The sequence below is a fragment of the Sciurus carolinensis genome, chromosome 2 (genome assembly GCF_902686445.1).
Source record: "Sciurus carolinensis chromosome 2, mSciCar1.2, whole genome shotgun sequence".
Taxonomy (NCBI): Eukaryota; Metazoa; Chordata; class Mammalia; order Rodentia; family Sciuridae; genus Sciurus; species Sciurus carolinensis.
Window position 1 is genome coordinate 177,152,285 of NC_062214.1, and position 23,124 is coordinate 177,175,408.

The 23,124-nt window shown below is 37.2% G+C and overlaps 1 protein-coding gene across 13 annotated transcripts in view; it reads left to right on the forward strand.

Moving 5' to 3' along the window:
• The window catches only part of Nrxn3 (neurexin 3), a 1,546,128-nt gene that overhangs the window by 1,107,289 nt on the left and 415,715 nt on the right, over positions 1 to 23,124 (forward strand). The window lies entirely within an intron of this gene.

The following is a 23,124-nucleotide window of genomic DNA, read 5'->3' on the forward strand; positions in this document are numbered from 1 at the left end:
GGAATAAATGCACATAATTACATGGTTGGTTCTAAATTATTTTTATATTGCTCTCGCCAGGATACACTCGAAAAGCAGCATTTATTCTCTAAGATTTATTTTTGGTGGTAGTGGTTCTAGCAAAATAAAAGTAATAAATACATAAATGGATTGGTCCCATGAGCTTACTATCTATAGTTTTTTCAAATTAATTCTAACTCATTCATCTCTCTGAGCCTTTTGGGGGCAGGAGATACTTGGAGCATGTGGAAGAAAACATGTCATGTATCAGAACTCTGACACCAGGAAAATTTCCCTCAAGGTGTATTTATCATTTGATCCATCATTCTACCTATCCTCAGCAGCCTAACTCAGTAACCTACTATATGAGGTGTTTAAATAAGTTTGATTTCAATCTAAAGCCATACCATGTCATAAAAATAGGGTGAATTTTCTTTTGTGAATTTATACTAGACAAAGTTTCATTGTACCATGTTTTTAACTCTCAAAATATTTCATAGTAATCATAGTGACATACAAAAAATTTAAAATATGCATTTATGAGGCATTTATCCAGTGCCTATAATATGCCAAGCATGAAACTAATTACCCAAAACTACATTATCAGATACTTGTGCCATCCTTTCAAGTTAAAGAAGGATTTGAGTAGATAGGTGCATGCCTTGATCCCCAACTACTCAGGAGTCCAAGGAAGGAGAGCCACAAGTTTGAGGTCAACTTGAGCAATTTAGGAAGACCATGCCTCAAAATAAATTCAAAAAGGACTGAGCATGTAGCTCAGTGACAGAGCCCTTGTCTACCATGTGGGAAGCCTTAGGTTTAATCCTAGTATTGCCCCCAAAACAAAAAAAGAAAGATGCAAGTTAATTTTACCTTTATGGATTAAAGGTAAATTTAAAGTTAAATTATTGCCTGCAAGTCATTCACTTCATTAAACCTACTTCCTTCTAATTTTATCATCATCTGATCGTTTTCTAAACTACTAACTAGTATTTTCAATGTTTTTTTTTTTTTCCTAAACACCAAACTCCCCTCTTTTGTTTTTACCCCCATATAGCACAGTTTGGCATAAATGGTTTTTAAATAAATCCATTCTTTCACCAGTAAAATAACATGGAAAGGAAGACAGAGGAAGAGAGCATATTAGATGCCTGGGCACATATCTGCAGGTCTCCTCCTCTCGTCACACGAGAGCCCTTGATTTGTCTTTTTGAGACCTAAGAGTTAAAGTGGATAGAAGCTTCTGGAGAAAGTTTCCTCAGCGGCACTTGCACTCATTCCACACCAGTGGGTCAGAAATCGTACCTCACAGCTCCTCTTTCTCTTTATAGGGTGACCGTGTTGCTCTTCATATGAATAGCTTGCCCTGGAGAGAAATACTGCCTAAATGTTAAGATTAGATTAGTTTTCACGGTGCCCCACTTTACCACTAAATTCAAATCCCATAGCAATCTACTTCCCAGTCTTCCTCAGGCATAAATTTCAGTTTAATAATGGTTTGTTTGCCATTATTTCTCATCAATATGTAAAAATCTAAAAGGGATTTTAAAATCCATACATCTTGGTTAAGAGATGAATTTGATCTGATGGGCAAAAAACATTCATAGAAGTGTTTCTAATTCCCAACCAAGCTAGTCTCTTCCAAAATGTAGACGAACGATTGCAAGAAAATGTGTTTTTAAAAAGTTAACTAATTAACAAGGTATTTTTGTGTGTGCGTGTGACTTCTAAACCATTTCTCTACAGATTGTCACTTCCTAAACTCATAACTTCCCCAGTCTGAATCATGTGAATGTCAAACAAATAAATGTCTTATTGATACAACTGAATTTAGTCATATGGAAATATGAAGTCTATTCCTCTCTTCAAATCCTCAACGTCCAATTAATTGGATATAAAGTCCACTGCATATCTATTTCTCTGAAAAGCACAGGAGAAGAAGCGAAGGAGAAACAAGTTCCCAGCTCATTACTTGAATTCAAGCAGCTCCTTTGAAGGGAGATGTGTTCCCAGGGTAGATGATGTCATTGGAGAGATTGCTAATGTGAGAAACAGCAATGGAAGACTGAGGTTCTTTCCTTTTTGTTTTCAAAACTATCAATTTCAAATTTTTAAGAATCCAGTTACTATGACCCATGTATTAGATAAAACGTGTCTCTTTTAGTTTGAAGACAGGAAATTTCAAAGGTTTGGTAGGCTTCCTCTTGCTGTACATGTGACTATGATGAATAGGGTAGATGGATCTGAAGTGTTTCACTCTGGGTGCAAGTTGCCTGTCCAGATTTATACCCAAAGTCGCAAAGATGCTGATGCTATGTCATCCTATTAATCTAGCATATTGCTTTTTTAGATTATAACTACTCAGACTCTGCCTCTTAGTTCTGGTTACTTTAAATCTCCACTACTGAGCTATGAAATTCTTTTATGACATAAAACTGCTAAGTGGAAGATGCTTGAACATTCCATTGGCTGACAGATAAGTGTTTATTATGTACTTACTCTGTGCCCAACATGATGATAAGCTTTCCAGAGATAGTGTAGAAGCTTAACAGATGCTTCTAGAATCACAACATTTATTGAAAAACAGACAAGAACACACATGAAAAAAAATTGAGCTTCACATAATATCTTAAGATTCCTACCTTAGTAGTCTCTTATGGTGTATTTCCTGTCAATAAATTTTGCATAGAGTATATTCAACTTAGATTTTCATTGCAACTGCATAGAAAATAAATTTGGGAAAGTGCAACCCTGGTAATTATTGGAACCTCTGACATGTCTAGAAGATTAATACACATGCCATGACAATTTTGTACTTCTAGTTTGAGGGACTGATGTCGCAACGGGTATGGAGTGTATTGTTTTTAAAATGTTCATTTCGCAGGGTGATATATGAGGAAAAACACGTCTCAGTAGTATACATGTCTCTGTGAATTCCATGAAGTAAAGATGACTCACAAAGAAGTGGGGAATTTTGAAGAATGAGCTTAGTCTGGAGGACTAGTTATGCAGTTTGAAATATGGCTTTGGAACTTTGACTTATTAATTGTACTCTCAAAAATTGTCCCAGGCTGGACATGGTAAAACATACCTGTAATCCCAGTGACTCAGGAGGCTGAGTCAGGAGGTTTAAAAGTTTGAAATTAGTTTAGTGGGACTTTGTCTCAAAATGAAAATAAAAAAGGGTTGGGGATATAGTTCAGTGGTAGAGTGCCCAGTACCACAACAAAGAACAAAAGAAAAAGTCATCCCCAACTCAGTAGGTAAATGTTGATGCAATTGCTTATATAAAGCCCAGTTTTGATCAGAAAAGATTATACCCTTGTCATGGATTGGTACTAATGAGCTCTTCTAATACAGAATTCCATTTTCCTCATTCTCAAACTAAACCAGATGCCCCATGGTGTGTCCACTGCCCTTTTATGAATGTGCTTATCTGATTTGATTTATTTGACATGCAAAGATTATTTTTCTTGGCTTATCCCAAACATCAAGTGGCCAGGCAAACATTCCTCTGAGAAAATGTTGATGACTCTGGCACACAGGACACATGCAATTTTCTGCCTTCACACATTCACCCTGAGGCTGGCTCAGGTGCACAGGGAGTCATTGGGAAACCTGACTGAATCCAAAACCAGTCATCAGGGATGACCGCCATCTGATCCCTCCTGCTGAGCACCTGATTAGAACTGAGTGTCTGGGAAAGAGACTGGTGGATGTCAGTGGATTATTGTTCAAATGTCAGTGTATCATCACTGGAAGAAAAAAACGTAAATTGTCAAAAGAAGTAGTACAGAGGGAGGACTGGAAGTACATAGGAGTGTTCCTATAGCAATTTATGTGGAGTCTGATTACACTGCATGTCTGTGTACTGGTGTTGTGTTCACATGCCAGTTTCCCCTTAAAGCTGTGGAATTTAGCAAAGCAGAGTCCATGTGTGATTCATCTTTGGTCCCAGTACTAACAAAGGTGGTAGACATTTAACGATTATTATTCATTCATTTTGAAATTAAAATTAAAGTTTGTATCTCTTGATTATGGAGTCCAATTCATAAGAAACCCATTAGCATCCTGATATATTAGCTGAATGAGAGAATAAACAAATGCAGAAAATTACCCTGGAAGACTGAGATTAACTCATACTTTGGGCTTCAAAGTTACTCTGTGTGGTCTCTTTTTTGGGGCCAATTTCAGGGACCAAAGAAGGACTTCAGAAGTATACTGCTTTTCCTGCTCAAGGTTCTATATGCAGAACACAGGTACTTTGTTTATCCCCTTTCTTTATTTTCAGGTACTGGCTTTTCAACTGCAAGCCTCCTTAAGAAAATAAACCTACCTCTTTCGAATTTTTTCCTAAAAGCTAGAAGTTTTTCTTTCTCTCTTTTTACTTCAGGACAAAAACCTTGACCTACTTGAGAACAATTTCTATTCCTAAAATCATTTGTAAGCTGAGTGCACTATAGATTCCAGCATGTTTTGTCAAATCCTTAGGCATAAGGTGGTCAATCTGTGTGACAACATTTTCTATTGAGTGAAGAAAAGTGGTAGAATGAAGGTCTCCTGCTGAGTTGAGCAGGAGTGTGAGCATTAGGTTTAAGGTACATTCAGTAATGTGTTCTGACCTCGGTTCCTGGAGCTCTCTGCCCGTATTCCTGTGACGGCTGCTTCTACCGTAACATGGCAGGTGGATGGTGCAGAACCTGCCCACTTTCTACAAGTGGATACTCTTGCTTGCACATAAAAGTCCTTTCCTGTGGAATTGGAATACCCCTGACAGCATTCAGAGTTGTGATAGCAGCACTGTAGCTTCATGGACTGTTGTCTTTTAAAATGCCACTGATGTCAGCTCTAACCATAACCATTTTCTTTTGTCAATTGGGGTAGATTCAGAACTTGTAGAAGTGAGAGACAAATTGGGAGGCAAAGTAAAGCAAATTGGGAGAGTTTAATTGGCCTTTTGGCAATTTCCTCCCATTTTCTTTCTTTCTAATGCAGACTTTCCAATTTCTACCAGTAAAAGCTTTTGTTTCTATAGTGATCCTGTGTACTTTTCCATATTCCATTATCATTTCTACCAAACAGGTAGAAACACATCTACAAAGTACATCCACTGAGCAGGAGGCAGGCATATGGATGGGAGTGCTGTGGAGCTAAAAAGAAAATCCATCAGGATTTCTAGATGCACTCTGAAGTAAGAACTTCTAAGCCTCCAAAGTTATTCAGTAGTTTTTTCCAGAAAAGGGAAGAACAAACTTATCTGAAGGGCACAGTGAAAGGAACTATCATTGCAATTGTCATAGATCAGGAGGCCTACATATTAGCTGCATCACAATCTGTGCTCCTGTGATCATCATGGCAACTTAGGCAGCTATTAACTCTTTCAGGTTAATGAAAAAGTGGGGCAGAGGTAATATGCCACTTTGGACACGGTGGCAGGTGGTTCTAGGATATGCATGTATCTGGGGGTGCTGCTGGCACCTGCTTCTCAGCTACATCAATGTATCCAAACTGTGCTCCAAGTTTCAAGTAGCTGTTAACAGGTGTCTCAAGGAAAACAATATTTCCTATTGAAATCAGTTTGGAAGAGTTTTGGGAAAATAAAAATCAGTCTTATTCATTTTGATGTGTGTGTGTGTGTGGGGTGGCAACAGGACCCCTCAGAATTGTTAATATACTAATGTATTCTATGTATTTGCAAAAGGGGGTAGGATATGTAGTATTTCTCAAATTTATTGAAACATGAGAGGTTTTTGGAACATAATATCTCCAAAGGCCAGTATTCCTTGAAAGACTGTGAAACCCTGAACTCTATGATCTCTAAAAGCTCTTGAATTCTCCACTATCATCAGAATAACTGGCACTTCCCAGCCTTTGCCCTTCATCTGCAGAGCGTGGACTCTAGCTGCCTGCCAAGCTTTGTCTTTTGTGCTTCTTTTTCTCTGAAAATGGACCCTGCTTGCCCTCTCACTACCCCCTAAAAAATGGGAATTTGATTTTTTCCTTTTGTACCTGGAATCTATGTATAATTCATCATTCTCAGTCAAAAGTAACTTCCTTATTTAAGTACTCAAAAGTTTTTATCTGTTAGTTTAGTAAAGCAATTTCATCACGTCTAGGAAAAACAAATAATTACAAAATAACCAGAATGAAATAACCTACCTGGTTCCTATAATATTTAATGTATTCAAATAATGATGTATCCTTACATGAAATGGTAGGCTGGCAACTGGTCCATTGTTTGTCCATGATGATTCTGGGTTCACGTTCACTTCTGTGAAAAATACAGTATATTTTCTCATGTTTTATCTTCCAGGAATCTTCTGATTATTATCTGAAAGGATATTAATAAAGTTTCATGCTGAGAAGTAGCATCTTCTAAACCTCTGGTATTTAGTTAACAGTATTTATACAGGATTAGTTATGTGGTTGGGGATGTAGCTCAGTGGAAGAATGCTTGCCTAGCATGCACAAGGTCCTGGGTTCCATCCCTAGGACCACAAGAAACAAACAAACAAAAAACAAAGATGAGTGGGTTATCATCTTAGTTTCAGCACATTTTAAGCTATCTGACTTTTTCTCTGAAAATGGACCCAGCTTGCTGTCTCAATACCCACTGAAAAATGGGAATTTGATTTTTTCCCTTCTTTGTACCTGGAGTCTCAGTTTCTTCCCATGAAATATAGGGCAATGGAATCCTGGTCATTGATTTATGAGGATTAGTTAAATAAATACGGGGAAAACACAAACTGTCCCTACATAGTAAGCTCTCATAAAATATAAGCTTTTCTTCTTATGACCATACATAGAATATCTCTGAAAATACACATAGGATATTGGTAGCAGTCATTATCTCTTGTAAAAAAATGAACCAAGGGAATCGAGGACAGGATGAAGGGTGGGCTAGATAGGTTGCCTCCTGCACATGATTTTATACTGTTAAATATTTTAAAGTTGCATATTTATTTTATCTAATCAAAAATGAATAAAATTAGCAGACTAGCTCTACTTTACAAATGAAAAATTAAATTTTCAACTTTATGATTAATTTCCATAGTTCATGTAAATAGGAGATCCTAAATGCAGATTTTTTTTTGAGGGGGGTGGCAGGGATACCAGGGATTGAACTCAGAGACATGTGACCACTGAGCCACATCTCCAGTCCTATTTTGTATTTTATTTAGAGACAAGGTCTCACTGAGTTGCTTAGCACCTCACTGTTGCTGAGTCTGGCTTTGAATTTACAATCCTCCTGCCTCAGCTTCCTAAGGCACTGGGTTAGAGGCATGTGCCACTGCACCCTATGTGAATAGAGAATTTAAACCAGGAGGTCAAACTCCAAAAAGAGTGCTTTTTTTGTTTCCTACTTATTGAAAGAGAAAGGACAGAAGGAGAGATATGTGTGGGGGTGGAAGTGGATGAGGATGAGGATGAGGTTAGGGGGATACTGGTAATATTGGCTATTTCTGGAATTTTGTAAATATAAAATCCAATTATATGGATTTGGGCACTGGCTTCTTTCTCTCTGTTTCTCTCTCTCTCTCTCTCTCTCTTTTTTTTTTTTTTTTTTTTTTTTTTTTTTGCAGTGCTGGGGATTGAACACAGGGCCTTGTGCTTGGTAAGCAAGCACTCTACCAACTGAGCTATATCCTCAGTCCCTGGTTTCTTAATTTATCATTTCTAGTGTAAGTAAAACCTCATTCCAGTCCTCCACTTCAAATTTGAACCTCAGAGGACAAGAGGATTGGATGAGGAGAATACCTGCATGGGGCCTCAGGAAACATGGTGGACCCATGCTGTGGAAGTGAGCATATGTGTGCTTGGCATCCAAACCCCTATGCCTTTCATTTACTTTGAACATTAAGCTTCCCATTTTTATCTGTCCTCTTTTTGATGAAATGGACATGCAAATTTTCAAAATCTACTCAGCCTCCTCTCTCTCCTGAACAAAGGAGTAATTGTACTATGAATCCATCATGTGTCCCAAGGAGGCAAACTCAATATTTGTCTCTAAAAAGCCTTCCATTCATTTCTTTTCATATAAGAAGCAGAATTGGCAACTTCTGTTTTTCACAGCTTGTAAATTCCAAGAAATTCCCTATTTTTCCGTCTGTTTACTTGCTCTGTAGCCAAAAATGTAAAATGTATTGTTCAGCAGTGCAAATCCACAATACTCATAGCTCCTCAGTCCTGGCTACAACATGATTTAGAAAAGTTTATGCAGGGACCATTTGAGTAATAAATCACAGAGGAGAAAAATTGCTTCAACCAGTCACCCCTTAGCTATTGCCTGAACGAGCACCATGCTTTATCATCTCTGAATGAAGCTGGCTGGAATGCAGACTTCGTTTTATTACCCAATGTAACCCATCTAGATAAATTTAACTTCTTATAGATTTGCTTCCTCTTAGTATTCATATCTTCCCTAGACTTTTCATTAATATTATGATACTTGAATTGGAGTATTCCCCTCCCTTCCCTTCATAATGTAACAGCTCTAAATTGACATTTGGTAGATTTATCATCATTGCTGTTCAAATTAGGTCAGTGTTTTTATTTCATTACACTGGAAATCCTCTTAGCTGCAAAATCAAGCTTGATTGTCTTTCACCTGAAGCATCGCTTCTGGCAAATGTTTCTTAGAGATTTTTGCAAACCAGGAATTGCCAGGTTCTTCCCCAACCCCCCACCTCTTATTTCCACTGGATTTGGTTCATGTAACCATTTCACATATTTTTAAGAGTTACTTGAAAGGAGTATAAAACAGGAAAAGATCAATGATTCGCCCTCGAGAGGCTTTCTGTGTGGGTGTTGGTGGGGGAGAAGCAGAAGGGGGAGAAGAGACAGATATTGGAAAACATCACTCTAGACCATTGCTTTGCTATATGGGGTAATGTCTAAGGTTCAGTGGAAATGTAGAAAAAGGACCCTCTGGACACTTTACAGAAACTTGACATTGAGTTTTTAAAAATAATCCATAAATTAATTTCATCCTTTCTAAATCTGGCTTTAAATCATAGATTTAGTACTATTCTTGTGAACTAGAACAAGGTGGAAAAAAATAAGTGACATTTGATTAAAGAATGTCTACTATTTTATTTCAGCTGAGATGAAAAGACATTCACAAGGTATTACTATGTTGACATTGAGTTTTATCTTTGCTTCTCAATGAGGAACTACATCTTTTGGAAAGCAAGCACCTTCATCTGGCTTTGCAATTACGAAGTTATTTAGGACCCATGGGCTTTTATATAACAGGTTTCAGAGGCTGGCACTCTTGGATTTAAATGTTCACCTAAACAAAATGTGATTTTTGGCAAATTATTTAATCTCACTGAGCCCATTTACTTAAGTATAAAATGAGCCTAATAAGAGTGAAACTTACTAGAATTCTTAGAATGATTAAAATAATGCATGTGAAGTACTTGCCACAAGACCTGACATAAGACAAACCCTCAGTAATTCTTGGCCTTTGTTACTGTCATTGTTGGTTGGTTGGTTGTTTGATTGGTTGGTTAACCTTTCACATTTGATTTTAGAATGTTCTCTACCCCTGTTTCCCCACTTGGCTAGCTTAAGAGTTTGGTTAGAATCACTAGGTGATAATTTAAGTTGTGTCTGAATCAGCAACATCTGCACTGGTTATTCTTTTTTTAGTGCAACTCTTTTTAAAAAGTGTATCTTATATTTTGTTGCTACTATTTATAGATGATTTGTGGGCATGGATTGCCCTGTTGAGCCTGTGTGGGACTCCTTGAGTGTGCAGGACATCTTCTGAGTTCTGTAGGAACCCAAGACTGTTCTTCAGATGATTGCACTGGTCCATCACTGAACGGTGTTTTGTGGTCCCTAATGACAGTGTGACAGTGAGGCTCTCAGCCCTCAGCTCAGTGCCAGATCCAAGTTCATTCTCCATCCAGGGCTGCCAATCCATCACCTCTATCATCAGGCCTCTCTCTTAGATCTATTTGCATGGTACTCAGAAATTCTGGAGGGACAAGCAATTATCTTTTCTTAGGAAGAGGGGTACTCATGCCAGCAAGTGTGGTAAGAAATTTTCAGAGCCTCTGAGTGGAAGATGATTTGCTTCCCTTATTCTTCCTCCATTGTGGATCACGGATGCAAGCAATTCTATCAAAGCCTGTGAACAAGAGCAGAGTTGTATGTAGTAAGACCTGTTTGGGTCTTGCCTGGATGCCTCTTTCTTTCCTGGCAAGTCACCCAAGCCTTCCTTTCCATGTGTGTTATTTGTGAAAATAATAGCACCTACATTGTGAATATGTTGTAAGAATCCCACGCCTTATACACAGCAAGGACTCATTGACTTAATGGTTACATTATCATATATGTTTGCATTAGGTTATGTAAGCCTGTTACTTTAATCTAAGACTTGACCACCAGAGGGTTCAGGCACTAAGTTTTATCCTTGAGAATTCCCTGAAGGATGCTACATTAATGGAAGTTCTCTATGATTTACAAAAAGGAACCAGAGAAAGTCAGCTTCAAACAATTGTATACGGAAAGTACTTGGAAGCAAAAGCACAAGAAGTATTTTGGAGTTGGATTTGTTTATTTTCATTAGCTGGAAAAGGAATGGGGGCTGATCAACTCAAACTGTTGAAGTGAGCTTGGAAATATGATTGCAGACATGGGCAATTTTTAAAAACTCCACCTGAACAGGTCTGCTTGTAACGTGTTCCTCTTCCTTCATCTTTCCTTATCATTTCTATCTTCCACTTTTCCGCTTATCCCCACACCATACTCTACCCATCCCTGTCTGCTGCCATAGTGCTAAGTTGAATCATATTCCTCAAACTGTATAAATGGAATTCAGAAATAAGGCAGTGGTTCAGTAACCTTGATTTACCTCTTAAAGACTGGGAGAGTTGCCCAAAGCAAGTGAACTTGTGGCTCCTCTCCTACCTCATAAGAAATGGCCCCTTCCTCCAGATACTGGAATGGCACTAGGTGAAGCTTCACACCACAGTGGTGCTTACTTGAAACAATGACAGTTCCTTTGGATACTATATATCATTTATGAAGTCAATATATGCATAGAAAATTATATTTAATCACTCTGTGTTTAACTGAGCAAGTGAAATGGACCCAAGTGTTCTACATTTAAAAAATATAATTAGAGCATTTTAATATCTTACTCCATAGTGAACTCTAGAACTTTTCAGACCCTGGAAAATTTCCATCAGATGCATCCTGAAGATTCAATAGGATTCATTTTGAGAGGGAATGTTTTTAAGTAGAAAGATTTCTGAACTCCAGGCACATCAATTGACTTTTAGCCTCATCTCACCATTAACTACGTGGGGACTCTGGGTAAGCCACTTAGACATTTTAGGAATCCATTTTCCTAATCATTAAAATAAAATTAGCCTTGCACAGTTGTGCACAAGTGTAATCCCAGTGACTCCAGCGGCTGAGGCAGGAGGATTTCAAGTTTGAGGTCGGCCTGGACAAGTTAGCAAGACCCTGTCTCAAAATAAAAACATAAAAAGGGCTGGAGATGTAAAATGAAGTTAAGTTGATGATTTCCACCCTGTTTTACCTGTGGCATAGATGTGAATCTTAAGTAAAATAATATTTTCAAAAGTAACCTGAAAATGGTAAAGCATTCTACAAGTAGTCTTATATAACAAACTATAGACATGTGTAGTTAGTGCCTTTGAGGGATGCTATATATATTATAAAACCAAAATGTGTGCTATGTTTGCAATTTGGAAGGAATTGGGGTGAAAATCAAACTATCTATAATAGGATGTCCAAACACGAACATGTAGGCAGTCTCTGATATTATTTTTTGATAGGAGGACATTGAGGTTTGGCACCAGAAAAAGTTAATGAAAATTACACAGATCCAAATCTTCTCCATTATCACATCGGTCATGTCTAATAACTTGCCATGAAATTGCATTGGTTTCTACAAAGTGATCACATATGCTGGTTCTCTTTTTCAACTATATCATAATACATCTGTCTAGCTCAGAATTCCAGTATTTTTTTAAGATAGAGGCTGGCTTTTTATTTAGAGGAAAGGGCTTAAAAATGCATATCCTATATTCCCTCCTAGAGAGGGGAATTTCTTTAGTATTCAGTAGATAGTTTTGCCATAAATTAAGTAATGAGAAATATGCTTGATAATTGTCATTCCAGGCGGATGGTAGATGGTGTAAGGATGCTGGTGTATCCAGATAGAAATTGTAAGTTCAGCAGAGCAAATTAATATACTCTGAGAGAGAATAACATAGAGAGCAAGAGCACATACAGAAGGCTCTGTCTCAGAAATGGGAAGGGCACGAAATCAAAGTAATGTATTCCACTTGCTATTTACAGGAAGAAACAATTGCAGTGAAATGGAAAGCCTTTCATATTACTACAGGTTAAAGAGATGGCAGAGTTAAAATATATCACCTCCCCCCATAAATGTTATTATGTGTATAATGGATTTGGTAATATTGAATTCTTTATAAAAAGACTACTTTAAAGAAAAATAAATATAATAGACTATTAAGAGGTTAAAAAAGGACTTTAAAAAGCATATATTGATTAAAACAACAGTTAAAATTTGGAATATTTATTGTATACAAGTCAGCAAATAAAGTTGACCTAGATAAAAGAGTATTACTGGAATTTTTCAATATACACATTGACTGAATTCTTCTACTTTTGTATAATAATTATGAAGAAGTAGAGTAAGCTAGAAATCATAAATTTTTACCAAAAATTAGGGAATTCAGGGATGGGATGTAGCTCAGTGGTAGAATACTTTGCCTAGTGTGTGGAAGGTCACTGGTTCAATCCCCAGAACTACCAAAAAAAAAAAAAATAGTGGATTGAGTTAAGCTATCAGGACTTAATTTAGATAAGGGTGTTTTGCAAAAATAAACAGTAATAATATCAGGTATGATTTATATTTTGTGTGATGTAGAGAAATCTAAAAATAATAGATGATGTAATTAAAAAATTGTGTTGAAAGACATAACCATTTATATTCACATATTATTCAATTAAGATGTATGGTGGACACCCATGTCACTGAGCATGGTTCCGAGGTCAGCAGGAAGTGGAAATAATGATAATGACAGTGATAATAACAGCTAACATTTACTGTGTATAGAGCACATACCACCATAGTAAGCAATTTGCATGGATTGTCTCTTATTTCTCATGACAATACCTAGCATACTTATTATCTCAATTTTTCAGATCTAGACAGTGAAGTCCTGAGAGCTGAAAGAATTTGCTCTAGGTCATGCAGCTAGCAATGAGTCAGGTTCTTACCCAGGCATTCTCAAGATAATATTTGTTAAAGGACTATTTCTACCCAAATATTAAGTTGATGTATTCACATACATTAGTTATCTCAGTGGTTCTTAACCTGGAGTGCTTGTCAAGCTGGACCCACACCAGGATTAACTCAGAACCTCTGGAAAAAGGAGACAGAACTTGGCATTGATAGTTTTGAAAATATAAACATTAGTATTTATAAATATTGGTATTTTAAGGAGTATCCCAGGAGATTTTAACATAGAGTCAGGATTTTAAATCACTCTGCATTTAATATTCAATGCAAAATCTATACATTTGTATGATTTCTATTTTATTTATGAAGCCTGAGATTCAAGGATGATAACTGACAGACTTGCTCAACCAAGTTCACTTACCTGGCAAACAGCTCAGCTGGAATGTAAATGCAGTGATGTCTGACCCACATTCTTCCTGATGCCTCAGTGTCTAGCCATTTTAGCGGATGCCATAAATTCACCTGTTCTTGTTAGTGTTTATTGCAGAATTTAACTTTAGCCTCAGCTTCACCTTACTCTACTCACTATTGAACACCCACAAAGGGAGCCAGTTAACAGCATCTTTTGAATAACCATTCTGTGTGAAGCACCATGGTAATTGCTGTGGCAACCAACAGGGAAGATATTAAAATATTCTCCCTTCTGAGAGAGATCTCTACATTTCTAAAAGAGTTCTAACTGGGGATCCATGACCTGACTTCTGCATGGCCCAAGAGGTCCCATAAAGTGTTGGGTGGTATTCGTAGTTTTCATCAGATTATAACAAAGTGCCATGAGCCAAAACACTTTACAACTTCTGCCTTGCTTTGGATACAGAGGGCATGATTCCACAGGCAGCAGCATTTTCCCTTGAATTATCTTCAGGAAGGCAAAAGAACACCTATCCTTTCAAGGTGTTTCTGAATTTGATACACTGTCAATAAACATTTGCAGCTGTCTGGGGAAGGATGTTATATGTCGTGTATGTGTTTAAAAATAAAAAAAGGTGTGATACATATATGTAGACATGTACATACTGACATGTATTATAATAGTTGATTTTATTATATCATAGATATTTCTCCCATAATCCATTATTTAAAACCATATTAATAATTTTAATATTGATAAAAACAAAAAAGGAAAAAGGTCTGTAATGTGATATTTGTATATAAACATAGTAGGGATGATATGTCCATAATATATGTTGTATTTCCTAATGTGTTTACCTAAAATTGCAAATATCTATGAAAGGTATGTATGTTTACTGATATGGAATATATTTATTTTTATGAATGTGCCTGTAGACCCTTAATTTTGAATAATTTTTTTTTTTTTTTTTTTGTACTGGGGATTGAACCTAGGGGCACTTAACCATTGGGCCACATTCCCAGGTCTTTTTAATTTTTTTTTTTTTTTTTTTTTTTGAGACAGGGTTTCACTAAATTGCTGAGGCTAGCCTCATACTTGGAATTCTCCTGCTTTAGCCTCCTGAATTGCTGGGATTACAGGCATGTACCACTACACCCAGCTAGACCCCTAATTTGGGGTATGGCAAACATTTTCATTTTTGCTTATCAGAATTAAGTGCAGGCAGGAATCACTTTTAAAAGACTGTGATTCTGATTTAATATGTCCTGAGTGGGCCCTGGCCCTTGTGTTTTGGAAAGTTCCTTGAATGACTATGCTGCTTTGCTTGGGAACCATTTCTGAAGTCTGAGCACAGGAAGAGATGAGGAAGAAAGGATATTAGATGACAGACATATAAATACATAAAGAGGAAGAAGCCAGGAGAATCCCTCCTAAGAGGGTGACAGTTCATTTGCTTGTTTATGTTAAACCAGTTGAGTCTGTACTGTGCTTACCCTTTCACTTTATTCATGTGATTTATATAAACAAAACATCAATAGTAATCATTAATGTCACAGGGAAGAGTATTATTAATTTTTTATCTCTGCTTGTTTTCAAACACTAGCTATCTAACCTACTAGAGAAAATCTTGAAGGGAAAATAGTCACTTTTCAAACATGGCCTATTGGTCAATGCACTACTTACTAAACTTTTTTTTTCCCCACTAAAGGAGGAGAATCCTGCCTTCAGGGAATTAAATAGAAATCCATTTTCTGATCTTCTAGTATAATGCAAAAGGAAAAGATAGCTGGGTCTCTTTGGGGAGGGAGCTGTTAGGAAGGCCAGAGGCAGCTGTCTCAGAACGTAATAGGTAAATGCTACTGGGACAGAGCATAATTTAAAATAGGGGAGTTTGGAAAGAGGGATATTTGCTTCCTTCTTGACATATTTTTTCTTTTCTCAAATCTACATAGTTCTTCAGTTAAGTAGTCTCGTGATTAAAAAAAAAAAAAAAAAGCTCACAGAGCTTCTCTCTGCACCCAAATGGACCATTCCCCCCATTACACCCTTGTACTGTCTTCTATCTGCTTCATCTTTAATGTCTGCCTTACTGGGCTGCCTGATTTTAAATTGCAGGATTGTTGGTACCATGACTTAATCATCCTTGTTGGTGATCAATATATTTTTGTTGAATTAATGAACACTTTAATGAACAAATCAACTATAATGGTTAGTAATCTTTTGAGACTTGCATATTTCTTTCTTGACAGAGCTTTGCTCATGTTTATCCTAAGCTTCCTGGTTCAGTTTCTACATATCAGGTAATTTAATATAAAGCTAAACAACCTCCAGCTGAAAAAGGAACAATCTTAAGGTATGTCTAGTACCTGGACATAATCACAAAACAATGACCTTCTTAATTTAAGGAAGAGATAAGTGATCAAAGTCCAGAATCTATGAATTTGGCTTAAATACTGGAGTTCATTCCTGGCATGAAGGAAGGGTTGACCAGGAGAGAGTGTGGGGAGAGAATACCGCATATATCAAGTTTTGCAATCTATGAGTGATTAGGGCCTGCACTTTCATGTCTTCTAGGAATGCAGATTGACAACAGGCAGAAAATCTTTAGCTAAAAGTCACTGGCTGATAGCTGGGTCAATCAAATTGTGGATTTACATAGAATCTAAATGAAGTGTTGAGACAGCATTTCAAGTATCTTTTGCTTAATGAGGTTCTGTGCCTGGTTAGCAGGTCAGCAGTCTGACTTACCAGTCACATTTCACTTTATAGACACAGTCTTGAATAAGGACCCTGAACTTATATATAACATTTTCTTCTTTTCCTTTGCATCAACTGAATCCATCAACTTCCATCATGTATCAAACAGGGAAGTTAAAATGACAAGAAGCTCAATCTCAAGAGCACTCTGTGAACTATATATTTTTGCCATCCTTTCCCTTCCCCTTCCAATCTTAAATGAGTGGAGACAAGCATCATTTCTTGAGAAGGGTTCAAGCAGTGCTGTAGGTGTTCATGTTGCATGCACCTCCAGTAAGTAAAACCAGGTTGGTGTCTTGTGAAATTTCCAGTGCCAGACTACAAACTCTGTTTTAAAATCACCTGTGCAGAGCTGGTGTCTTCTTAGAATATCCTATCAGGAAGTTTTTCTCAATATGCACAGCAAAAGAAGAGGACAGGAAGGAATTGTTTCAAAAGTGAAAACCACAGAACTCAAACCATGACTTTGATCTAAGGATGACCTAGAAAAACTAAGTTATCAATACTCTGCACATCTAAGTGCAACAGATGGAAGATGTTCACTTGTTTTACCAATGGAAAACCTGAACCAGAGGAAAGTGTAAGACTTTTTCAAAATCCCTAGAGTCTTGACAATCATGTTCTTAGCAAAACTCTTGGCTTTTTGCCTGTTCTCAATCTCTGTCCATTTAGATAATGCAACTGTCCTTTAAAGTTAAAAAGAAGTGTGTGATGGAGGGACTGAGGTGGTCAAGACTTTAGACATCAAATCTGGGTTTTTTTCAATCCTTAAAGAATTCAACTCTGACTTGATTTCATAAACTATGTTCCTAAAAAGCCCATTCTTCTCAGAATACCATAATGTATATGGATCTTCCAAATTTTTAGAAGCAATTATGCTTTCTAAAATTTCTCCACATTCAAGTGTACTGGTCCCATGAAGAGTCTCTGTAGTCTGCAGAGTTTATCTCATGAACTTATTATGTTCCTTAAACCCAAATAAAACCTGACTCTTCAGTTGGATACAAATATGTCTTCCTCATAATATTCATTCTCCTGGGATTTTAAGTTTCCTGGTCTGCTTCATAGTTCCCAACACTTCAGCACTGAAAAATATTTCATTATATTATGCCGACAATATTTTTACCACACTTTGCCAGAGATACTCACATTGTTATGTGGTCCATTTGGAAGGCAGTCTTCTTTCCCTAACTGAAAGTAAAAGAGTTTTAAAAAGTTCAAGATGTTTTTGTACTTTATTATATAGTGTATATAGTGAAATTGATATTCATTTATTGAACATTGATCAAATATGTACTACTGGGTCAGATATTGAAAATATAGGAGACTAATGAGGCATGGTTTTTGTCTTTGGGAGTCCAAAGGGCATGGTGGGGAGCAATCATCTGAACTATTAGAATAATGTGAATCAGTATAAACTCAAGAACTATAGTAATGCATGAGGCAAGTATTTATTGAGAATCTATTCTTTGAGAATCAGTGCTATGGGGTATGCACCTAAGTTTATAATATAATCACTTACATTAGTTGGCTAGGGATGCTGTGACAGATTGCAGGGAAAATGGTGGTTTAAAACAATAGAAATTGAATTTCCCATAGTTCATAGAGTAGGAGTCCAAAACCAAGGTGCTCACTCTATTATACTCCCTCTGAATGCTCTAGTGGAGCATTCTTCCTTGACTCTTCCTAGCTTCTGAGAGTTGCCATTTATTCTTGGTGTTCTTTGGTTTGCAGCAGCATCAAGTTAAATCTCTGTCTCTGTGGATCCCAGACTTCTTCCTCATTTGTATGTATGTGTGTACATTTGCCAGGTCTTAGAGACACCAGTCATTCTATTTAGGGTTCACCCTAATCCAGTATGACTTAATCTTAACTAGTTGTATCAGCAAAGATTCTATTTGTAAGTGAGATCACAGTCTGAGATTCCATGGAGATGCTCTTCAAGTCAGTAATCCCCTTTAAAAATCTTATAAGGGCTTAGGTTATGGGGTTCATACATGGTAGGCCATGGTTTTTCAGAGAAGGAAGGTCAGTATACCTGAACAGTCTCAGAAAAGGCTACCTAGGAACATATCTGACTATTGCTGTATTTTCTTACATCTGTGGAATCTAAAATAACATTTTAGATAGCAATCTGCCAAGTGGTATCTAGCTAAGTTGCCCAGTATGGACTCAAACTCATGATTTTCCAGTCTCAGCCTCCCTAGTAGATAGGACAACAGGTCACTCTGCCTGGTTTGATATCCTACACTGGTTTACTTAATTTAATCTTGCAACAGTCTTTGCAATAAGTATAATTCTTTCCATTGCATAGATGGGAAACTATCTCAGAAAGTTTAACTAACTTACTAGCTAAGAACTGGGACTCAAACAAAATGATTTTCAAAATCTATTCTGTATTTCTAATGAACTACATTTCTAATAGAAAAAGATGAGCATGAATCTGGGTCATTTTTTGATTCTTTTTCTTTTTAGAATTCATTCCTCTTTATATATATATTAGTTGTTGGTGTACACAATACCTTTATTTTATTTTTATGTGGTGCTGACAATTGAACCCAGTGCCTCATACATTCTAGGCGAGCTCTCTACCACTGATCCACACAACACCAGCCCCCTCTTTGTGATTTCGACCTTAGCAAAACATTTGTCATGATCGTACTTAAAGCTCGGATGGGTTCATCATACTAGATGTGTTTTCTGTATCTGAGTTTGCCATATCAATTATCTTTTGGTATTTGTTACAAAGAAGAGAATCATGGAACTATAAGAGCTTCTGATCTTCTTTAAACCTCAAAACACTTTGAAGATTGAAAGTGACTATATTAAACCTGGTTATATTTACATAGGCACACTCTTACATTCTTTCTATATTCCCTGTGTTTCCAATTTATGAGCTAGACAGTTACTGAATACACTTGTGTAAACAGAACACTTGAGTGACCCACTGGATTATATAGACTGAACCATTTACAATGTCCTGCTTAAAATTTTCAAATATTGGTTTGGTCCAGGAACACACAGGCAGAGTGAGCAGGTATCTAGGGGAGCAGTGTCCAGTCTAATCTCTTCACAAACTCACTGCATGGTTCAGGAATATTACTTATTGGCCAAATCCTACCCACTGAACTGTTGTTTGTTTAGTAAACTATCTTGAAATATATCTTGGACTTGAATGACTTTAAGGAAGGAAGGATTCTTGTAAGCCTTACTCATTGTTTACCCTTGATCTGAATTATATATTTATGTTAGCTCTCTAGCTCCTGGAAGCAGTTCTGTTTGCCACTCTAAATTTAGAACAGTGGTAATCAAAGTATGGTTCCTGAACAGGCAGCATCTGCTTACCTGGGAACACATGGGAAATGCAGTCCCACCCCACACTTACTGTCTCAGAATCTCTGGTATATGACCCACAAATCTGTGGTTTGACAAGTTTCCCAGATGATGTGCACATGCATGGTACTTTGAGAAGCACTGACAGAGAGGTAAGTTACCATTTCTTAGAGAAACTCCTCTTTTCTTGGAGAGGAATAGCATCTGCTCCTTTTCTAATGGTGAACATTTCTGCAGTCCTCTTGGCCTGCAAGTGCATTTTATTATACTGTTTGCTCACCTGGTCTTGATAGCAGCAATACAGGGGACCTGCTACTTTTCCATACACAGAAACATGCAGGGGCCTGTCTAAAGTGATGCAGGTCGTTTTTTTCATTCACTAATTTTCTCACTTATTCAACAGATAAACTTGCTAACTCTACAACAAGTACTATGTCAAGTGATTTTTTAAACTAAGAAATGTGCACAGCATATGCATATTCATTGCAGAAATCCATCTTTCTAACTCCTGAAAGGTAATCAACAACTTATTTTCTTGCTGTAAAAATCACATAATTGGGACCCAAAACTGCATGTAATATATTGTCTAAGAGACTGTAATGATTTTGAGAAGAGTCGTATTTAATTGTATGAATTAGCATAAGTAATATCAATTAGATTGTAGTTCTTAGATGTACATGTCATCTTATAGCAGACCCAGGAAGAAATTTCTCTCATCTCCCTTAATTAGTGAGATGGAGTATTTGGTAGAAATATCTCAACTAGTTTTGTATAAATACATTGGCTATTTGCCATTATTTGAAAGTAAAAATTCACAGTAAATGAATTGTCAGCATAGTCTTGAATAGCCATCCATCCATCCAACTATCCATCATCCATTCATCTATTCATAATCCATCCATCTGGTCACTTACAAGGCAATTGTCAGTTGAATGCCTACTCTGTTCCATGTACCATGCAAGGAGTTGCTGATAGAGTTGTGAGCAAGATAAACTCAGAACATCATGAGACTTTCTACACAGAAAGACATCCAGAGAACTAATTTAATAAACTGAATAAATTTGCTAATTAATATTTCATAAATAACATGAAAGTAATTATTTAACAATACCTGTGAAGAAAAATGCAGGATGTAGGAGCCTATGGTTTGGAAACTTTTGGAGAGTTGGATATCAGAAAAGAGATTATTTGTTAGATGCTTGATTTGGTAGGTTCAAAGGACGAAGTCTGTGGGAATTAGTTGGAAAACAATAGGTTGTAGGATTCAGAAGAGTCACAGGAAGCTATTCTTTTTCCAAACTTGCCCTCTGTTTGGATACTAGGGACCTGGGACCCAGAAAAGTCAAAAGAAGTTATCCAAAGGCACTTCCAATGAATGACAGATGTGTGAATAGACACCAGTACAGGTCACCTTCATCTTTGGCTAAGAATGAGGATGTGCCTCTCCCAAATATAAGGATAATTATATTATAAAGGAAATCTTCAAAGACTGGATGTAGGAGAAAGGTGTAAGGTTTGGGAAATTGTCATTTGACTGGTTGGAAGCTTAAGAGTGGGAGAGCAGAGCCCCCAACCCCATTGGGACGTGAGTCTGTGGATTATGTCAATCCCTGTCACTCCCTCTTTTGGTGACTATTCCAAAAGTAGCCACTGTAACTGGAATGCAGTGTAGCAGATGGACACCATGATCCATGTTCTCGTTGCATGGAGAGAATGTGTTTTAGTCAGCTTTTGTGTGACAAAAATATCTGACAAGAACAACTTATAGAAGGAAAAGTTTATTTGGGCTCATGGTTTCAAAAGTCTCAGTCTACAGATGGCCAGCTGCTTTGCTCTGGGCCCAAGTTGAGGAAGCCCATCAAAGCAGAAAGGTCCAGCAGAACAAAGCTACACAGCTCATGGCAGCAAGAATGTAGTGGAAGGGGTCTCAGGGCACAATTCCAGTGACCTACTTCCTGCAGCAATACCCCACCTGCCTATATTGAACACCCAGGTCAGTCCATTCAAACTAGGATGGACTAATTAGGTTACTACTTTCATAATCTAATCATTCCACCTCTGAATATTCCTGCTTTAACAGGACCTTTGGGAGAACACCTCAGATCCAAACCATAAGAGGAAAACTGAAGAGTCTCTACTTGATCTAACCATGCTTGACTGTCTAAGGCTGTGGGAGAAGACCCAGTGTTTTAAAAGTCAGTCTCCATTCTAGAATAACTTTGACCCCTGCATATGGTTGATATTGAGGAGGGATTCTGAGAATTGCCCCAGGTATAAAATGTGTGAAATTCAAGGTGGTACCACGTGCTAGAGAGTACTTGTTGTGCCTCAAAGCTGAAACTGGAGGACATTGTGGGTAGATAGAAGATGAAATTCTTCTTTTGCTGTCATGTCCTCAATTTTATTCAAATCTTATTGCAGACAATTATCTTCCATTACTGGACTCTTGAACTTTTGTTGGAAAAGTACTGCTTTAAGAACAGAATCTCATAGGTTTATTTAAAATACTTTAAAAGCCAGGAACAGTGGTGCACACCTGTAATCACAATGACATGGGAGTTCATAGCAGGAGGAATGCAAATTTGAGGTCAGCCCCCAAAACTTAGTGAGACCCTCAGTAATTTACTTAGACTTGTTGCAAAATATTAAATAAAAAGGACTAGGGATATAGCTCAGTGGTAAAGCACCCATGAGTTCAATCCCTAGTATTGTAAAAAAAATAAATAAATAAAATAAATAAAATAGTAATTTCAATGTTTTAGGGGCTTTACTTTACAATAGTTCTTCAAAACCATTGTTTCCATTTGATTTAAGTTATACAATGACCTTTGGAAATAGATAATATTATTTCTACTTTATAGAGTAGGAAAATGAGTCACAGAGGGACTAAATAACTTGCCCAGAGCTATTGGATAGTAGGTATATGTTTTTCCCCACTACTTCACATCCAGGGAAGACTGTGAAGATAAGAGGTGGTTGATGGTAAACAGACATCAGGAAGACGTTTTGGGAATATAAAAGGCAGTTAGGTTTTGAGTTTCTCTAATGAAAGGTAAGGGACAATAGATTTAAACTAGGAGCACACGCTGTGATTAAATTTGGAAAGAAACGCACTGTGATTTAAAAATGTATGAAGGGCTTATGGGAATGAAGTATAGGAAGAAAATAGGAGCCAAGAACAAAGGGTGAAGACAGAACAGAGCTGAAAGATGTGTGCCTGGTTTGTTTAGGCTTGAAGAGTCTTAAGTTTACCATCTTTCAGGCTCACCCTTTCAAAAGGGACGGACAAAGGATGTCACTTCCTATAGTTCGCTCTCTTATTCTTTCACGCATCTGCCTTGGCAAGGCATGGACGTGTGTAGGCAGGTGC